General features: G+C 42.2%; 1 pseudogene; it reads left to right on the top strand.

Annotated features, from left to right (window-relative positions):
• Positions 1-1258: 1258 nt before the first annotated feature.
• LOC139575227 (ATP synthase subunit C lysine N-methyltransferase-like) lies at positions 1259-6579 on the top strand (annotated as a pseudogene).
• The last annotated feature ends 1083 nt before the right edge of the window (positions 6580-7662 follow it).

Here is a 7662-nt window from a genome sequence, read left to right as displayed (position 1 = left end):
GTCACTTTGACAACAGTCATTTTGACAACTCCAGACTATAATATTTTTCAAAAATGTCTATTTTTGTGAACATTTTCATTCATCTAATAATGTATTTGGACAATTATACAATTTCCTCTGTGGCATTACCAAAAAATATGCTTGCTCTTAGAAAAAACAATATAACATTTCAGAAATGTAAAGCACAATAACAATGTGCATTTAGCCTAAATTAATCTGTTCAATGTAGCCTAATGATGATGTGTGTTGAGTCATTCTGAAGTCAACGGTTTCATCTAGGTACCATATGACTATGGGAACTGCAATACTTGGAGGGGGATGTGAGAAAATGTGGGAAATATTTTGCTATTGTCGTACAAGCTTGGATTCTGCACCTCTCTCCTATCTGCCTCTCATCTCAGCACCACACACACAAGATGCTGAGACTGAAACTACAGTAATAGATGCCAAACACTGGTGTAGATTAAACCTGTTCCTGACCTGGACCAAAATGTACTTCCAATGGGAATTCTCCATTAAGACAGTCCAGGCCCAGGCTGGGAAACCAGCCCTTATTAAACAGGCCCTAGAAAAGTAGATTATGTTCTTTGTATAGGTCTAAAATACAAAGTTTTATTAAGACATGAATTGTGAAAAATACAAACATAGGGGATATTAACCTGTTGGATCGCACCACAAATGCTTAAAAGATAGCATTTGGAGACAGTGGCCAGATAAACAAAACCAAAGCATGGATTGCTGTTTTGTGAGACTTTTTTTCAGTTATTGGTAAGATTTCACATTTGTAGCCATTTCTGTCACTTTCTGTGACGAATAGGAATGAAGACCATTCCGTTTTAAAATAAGCCTACATTGACATTCTTTGCACAATTCTTTGAAAAGGTTTTGATGGCAGAAGTTTCAAAAACAAAACTTTTCTATGAAGTACTCTGCACGATAATAGTGCCATGGCACCCTCTGCTGGGGGCTTGAGTTCTTGCATGTCTAGATATTGAATTACTGTATTACATTTCGATGTCTATGACAAGTTGCAAATGTCATTATTAGAGGAGCTCCATTTGCAATGCTTCACAAATAATTGGAATACCTGTAAAAACTTTTGTTCAAGTATTTTTTATGATTGTGTCAAAATAAAAAAAATTGCAAGACATTAAGCCTATCCCTGTCTACCTTACTGTTGCCTCTGCTGTTTTGGTTGGCCTAAAGTACTGATATGGATGCTAACCACTGTTTTATGTAGCCTAATAGAGAGTTTATCATGGAGGACTCCACAGAATTCATCCTCCAGGATCAAGGCTCCAGTAAGGATAACCCCATCCTGACAGCCTCCACTGGGGCTTTGCTCGCTGGCCTCTACGGGATATGGACTATGTTTTCCCTTCCTGACTTCCGCAAAGTACCAAGAAGACTCAAGGTATATCTCATTCACATGAATGTGCTTAGGCCCTTATAACTGTACAGTGAAATCAATAAACAGTAATTGGCTTAACAATGCTTTGCTGCTTGTCTTGGAGTTCTTTATCTGTGTTCCATGATGCCTTCAAAAGAAGAAAGGGGCTTATGTGGTAAGGCAAATATTTGTAGAACACAGAATTGGTAAGTCAAATACACCAAGTGTACAAAACATTAGGAACACCTTCCTAATAATGAGTTGCACCCCCTTTTGCCCTCAGAACAGCTTCAATTCGTCGGGGGATGGACTCTACAAGGTGTCGAAATCGTTCCACAGGGATGCTGGCCCATGTTGACTTCAATGCTTCCCACAGTTGTGTCAAGATTGTTTGATGTCCTTTGGGTGGTGGACCATTCTTGATACGCACGGGAAACTGTTGAGCGTGAAAACCCCAGAAGTGTTGCAGTTCTTGACACACTCAAACCAGTGCGCCTGGCACATACCACCATACCCGTTCAAAGGCACTCAAATATTTTTGTCTTGCCCATTCACGCTCTGAATCGCACACATACACAATCCATGTCTCAATTGTCTCAAGGCTTAAAAATCCTTATTTGACCCGTCTCCCTCCCTTCATCTACACTGATTGAAGTGGATGTAACAGGTGACATCAATAAGGGATCATAGCTTTCACCTGGAGTCACCTAGTCAGTCTGTCATAGAAAGAGCAGGTGTTCCTAATGTTTTGTACATTCAGTGTATATAAATAATCAACGAGAGGCTATGCGTTCTATGGAAAATAATGACTCGCTTGCCGAGTGGAACAAACCTTCCAAGGAGTTGCATTATTTTTCAGAGAAAGCATAGAGCCCCCAGTTGAATATCCCTTTTATACCATCGCTATAATTCAACACATTTTCCCCTAGAAATGTGTTCACTTGCACATCCACTGAAGCTACAGTAGTTGCCATGGTTACCAAACAAACTTGCTAGTTTAGCTAACCAAACCATCAGTCCTAGCTTGCTATTAAGAAAATCGAATTCAGCAATGCCAATAATGTTTTTAATTCGACTTTTGCTTTCAAAAGCAGCTCAAACATAGAACATGTAAGAATGAATTAAAGCCATTGATTTCTACCGTTCTGATATACAGTGCGTTATAGGTTATACTTCATCTCGGGCATAACAATACCCATGCCAATATATCCTCCAAACACAAGCTTCTGGGGCATTATCACTTAAATAATGCACGCTCTAGAATGCCCTTCAAGCCCATCAGAAACTAGTATTCAACGATGCCATGGTATATACACTACCGGTCACTTGGAAATGTCCTTGTTTTTTAAAGAAAAGCGTTTTTTTTGTCCATTAAAATAACATCAAATTGATCAGAAATACAGTGTAGACATAGTTGTAAATTACTGTTGTAGCTGGTAACGGCTACTTTTTAATGGAATATCTACATAGGCGTACAGAGGCCCATTATCAGCAACCATCACTCCTGTGTTCCAATGGCACGGTGTATTAGCTAATCGAAGTTTATCATTTTAAAAAGCTAATTGATCATTAGAAAACCCTTTTGAAATGATGTTAGCACAGCTGAAAACTGTCGTTCTGATTAAAGAAGCAATAAAACTGGCCTTCTTTAGACTAGTTGAGTATCTGTAGCATCAGCATTTGTGGGTTCGATTACAGGCTCAAAATGGCCAGAAACAAAGTACTTTCTTCTGAAACGCATCAGTCTATTCTTGTCCTGAGAAATGAAGGCTATTCCATGCGAGAAATTGCCAAGAAACTGACGATCTCGTACAACGCTGTGTACTACTCCCTTCACAGAACAGCGCAAACTGGCTCTAACCAGAATAGAAAGAGGAGTGGGAGGCCCAGGTGCACAACTGAGCAAGAGGACAAGTACATTAGAGTGTCTAGTTTGAGAAACAGATGCCTCACAAGTTCTCAACTGGCAGCTTCATTAAATAGTACCTGCAAAACACCAGTCTCAACGTCAACAGTGAAGAGGCGACTCCGGGATGCTGGCCTTTTAGGCAGAGTTCCTCTGTCCAGTGTCTGTGTTCTTTTGCCTATCTTAATCTTTTATTTTTATTGGCCAGTCTGAGATGTGGCTTTTTTTGCAACTCTGCCTAGAAGGCCAGCATACCGGAGGCGCCTCTTCACTGTTGATGTTGAGACTGGTGTTTTGCGGGTCGTATTTAATGAAGCTGCCAGTTGAGGACTTGTGAGGCGTCATCTCTAGAAGAACTCTAGAGCTCTGTCAGAGTGACCATCAAGTTCTTGGTCACCTCCCTGACCAAGGCCCTTCTCCCCCGATTGCTCAATTTGGCCGGGCGGCCAGCTCTGGGAAGAGTCTTGGTGGTTCCAAACATATTCTATTTAAGAATGATGGAGGCCACTGTGTTCTTGGGGACCATCAATGCTGCAGACATTTTTTGGCACCCTTCCTCAGATCTGTGTCTCGACACAATCCTGTCTCGGAGGTCTACGGACAATTCCTTCTACCTCATGGCTTTGTTTTTGCACTGGCATGTACTGTGAACTGTGTGACCTTATATAGACAGGTGTGTGCCTTTCCAAATCATGTCCAATCAATTGGATTTACCACAGCAAAAATGTCTAAAAACCTGTTTTTGCTTTGTCATTATGAGCTATTGTGTGTACAGTAGATTGATGAAGATTTAAAAAATATATATATATTAGAATAAGGTTGTAACGTAACAAAATGTGGAAATAGTTAAGGTCTGAATACTTCCCGAAGGCACTGTAGATTGGATTGCTACATGTTTACAACCCTGGCAGGCATGTCTTGTCTGTGCTTATGATGGGTCAGTGATGTCTCCATCTTGTCTGTGCTTATGATGGGTCAGTGATGTCTCCATCTTGTCTGTGCTTATGATGGGTCAGTGATGTCTCCATCTTGTCTGTGCTTATGATGGGTCAGTGATGTCTCCATCTTGTCTGTGCTTATGATGGGTCAGTGATGTCTCCATCTTGTCTGTGCTTATGATGGGTCAGTGATGTCTCCATCTTGTCTGTGCAAGGACCTTTTCAAGGCTTTGTCCACCTCTGCAGCTGAATTGTTGATGATATGAAGCCTCCATTCAATCCCCTTGCCTTTTGTTTTTCTACAATACTGCTGTATAGGTATACAACTGTAAAAGCTCAAGGGTTAAGTATTTCCTACCTAGAACCAATTAAAAAGTTCTATACAACTCATTGGGGGAAATATTAGTTTCCCACACACCCCGTTTCCTAGACTGAGGGCCAGTCTGTTTGTGCTATCCTGCCAACTCCTTGTCAATCATTGTCCTGTTTGGCTTGACAATCAGCAATGGAGTTGGCAAGAGCAGAAACAGATCTAGGACCAGGCATCTCCCATATTATGGACAATTTTGTATCCTCTATTTTAGCAATCCTTTTTCACACTCATCAACTGGCATTATTATTGACATACAGAGTAAAGCTCAGACCGAAAAACGCCATGAAGCTGCTGAAGGGACACAGAGGCCAACTGGCTGATCTGGGGTCAGGAGACGGGACACTGATGAGTTGACTCTGGTGAAGTAAACCACTCAGCTATGAACAATAGAGACTTGTGTCCTAAATGGCACCCTGTATAGTGTACTACTTTTGACCATAGGATTGCATTTGGGACAAAAATCAAGTCCGTCACTTACATTTCTTTCTGTTGTAGCAAGGGATCTTGTGTCGTGATGGCAACTGGCAACAGAAAAATTATAGTGAAATGAGTCACTCACTCTTCTGCCACAGGTAGTATGACTCAACTTCACTGTACCTTCTTGTTTAAGGTGGTTGCTGCTACCTCTGTTGCCTCCAGTGCACTGGATTTGAGATCAACTCCATGTTGCTGGCGTATGCTAGAGGGAAAGCACGCTGGACGGGAGTGCCAAACAGCCAGGCAAAATTTGTCAATAAAGACTTCTGGAAGATACAGTACAGCTCTCTAACATGATACTGTTTAATAGACACATACTCTTTACTAAATTAGTTATTTAATTTGACACTGTATTCCTTGCACCTGGAGTGCTACATGTTATCAGGAATCAAGGTAAGACCCAAGTGCAGACTGTGAAGTAACAATGTTTATTGTAACCACAAGGGCAGGCAAACAACAGGTCAAGGCAGGCAGGGGTCGATAATCCAGAGTAGGAGCAAAAGTACAGGACGGCAGGCTGGCTCAGGGAAAGGCAGAGTTCAGTAATCCAGAAGTGGATCAAGGTACCGGATGGCATGCAGGCTCAGGGACGAGCAGAGTGGTCAGGCGGGCGGGTACAGGGTCAGGACAGGCAAGGGTCAAAAACCAGGAGGACGAGAAAAATAGCGACTGGGAAAAGACAGGCGCTGACAGGAAGAACGCTGGTAAGCTTGCCAAACAAGACGAACTGGCAACAGACAAACAGAAAACACAGGTATAAGTACACAGGGGATAATGGGGAAGATGGGCGACACCTAGAGGGGGGTGGAGACAAGCACAAAGACAGGTGAAGCAGATCAGGGCGTGACACATGTCGGTGTTCCAGCCACACAAGACCTCCACACTGCAAGAACAATTCCTGCTCTCTGCAGCAGATGTTTTATTGATATAGATCAGATAAAAAATAATTAGGTGTGCTGGATCATTTGGTTAGAGTGTTGATCTGATTGGTTCATGACTCAAACTAGTCTCTCTGATTGGTCCTCAGATGTAGGTGCTGGGTGAGAAGCCGCTGAGGGAGCTTCCTGACGATGCATGTGTCATCGCCTGCCGCTTCCCACTCCCTCATTGGTCCCACGAGCCTCACAGGGCGACAGCCTCAACAAGGTCTGGGCCTATGACATCAGCACTGTGCAATCAGCCCTAGGCTAGTCGACATTCGTGACCCTATGACATCATACTGTGACATTATCGCTGGCTTGATTCAATCCTAATGTCATTCACTGTTTCACACCAAACCCAATATAGGGTCATTAACCCCCCAATCAAACCACAAACCCAATGTTGTCAACTGCCTCTTCTATACGTTTCATTTGTTGATCTATTGAACAATCAGTGGCGACCTATCATTAAGGGTAGGTGGGGCAGAGCCCCCCCCCCCATCTGTTTAGCTTCTCTCTTTTTTTGGTGCCTGTTTTTCATGTTATTTTGGCATTAATACGTGTCACATATCAGTTTGCAAACAATGTAAAAAATGTAATCTTTGAGTTAATAAAGACACATACTTGGGTCTCTTTTTTGCTTTCTTGAGTAAGGCAGCTCCATAATGCAGGTGTTTCAGCCTAGCTCAGTGCTTTCTGTGGTGGTGGAGCAGCCAGCGGAAAATACGGAGCGTAGGGGTTGGTAATGTTCTCTAGTTGCGCCGTGATTGGTTCAGTGTTCTGTCACTCATCGCAAAATCTGCAGATAGAGCTCGAAAATTCAAGCCCCTTGGGTGCTACCATAGAGTTACATTAGAAGTACCCATCCAAGAAGGCTCATGGTCATTGGCCATAGATAAAATTACGTCAAATCACGTTATATCTATCATAGCTTTGATTGGACTGATCATGTCAACATCATACTTTCAAAATTTTAGCGAGCAAGCTAGCAGTCATCATCATGAATCGGCTCAACAATCTACTGGGAAATCCTTTTCAATCCTTGTCATATGAAGATAAATAATGAAGAGAATGAAAAGAAAAACGTATCTGTGCTCATTGGCCATTAGACATAAACATTGCACAACAATGAGTGGTTTGGAAGCCTGCTATTCAGTGGAGTGGGTGTGTGGTCCAAGCCTGGGTTTAAGGGTCTCTTTTCCAAGCTTAAAAGGATAAACATTCAACATTGGCCACGCTGTCAATCCAGCATGACTTCTGTCTCGCTCAAACAACTGGAAATTCGGAACTGACAAATCTCAGACCTCAGTGAGTTCAAGACAGCTGGGAACTTTGAAAAAAACTAGCTCCGACAGGAAAATACATTTTGAAAAGTCATCCAACTCGGAATTGCAAGTCGGGAACTCAGGCCTCTTTCTAAACCTCCGACCTGAAGATCATTGATGTCATCATGATTCGACCTTGTTTTTTTTTTGAGTTTCCAGTTGTCTTGAAAGCATCATAAATCCAGAGAATGCCAGACTTTGATGACAAAGTTTGATGACAAAATTTTCCCACGAAGGACCGCCGCACACCATCCTGTTCAAGTGAGCACAGCACAACAAGGTGAGTCCAAAAATGTATTGTATGCTACTGCATAAATTATGTGATATGCCAGG

This window comes from Salvelinus alpinus, chromosome 5, assembly GCF_045679555.1.
Source record: "Salvelinus alpinus chromosome 5, SLU_Salpinus.1, whole genome shotgun sequence".
NCBI classification, from domain to species: domain Eukaryota; kingdom Metazoa; phylum Chordata; class Actinopteri; order Salmoniformes; family Salmonidae; genus Salvelinus; species Salvelinus alpinus.
The sequence above is the reverse complement of the archived record's forward strand: the minus strand, read 5'-3'. Positions and strand labels throughout refer to the sequence as shown.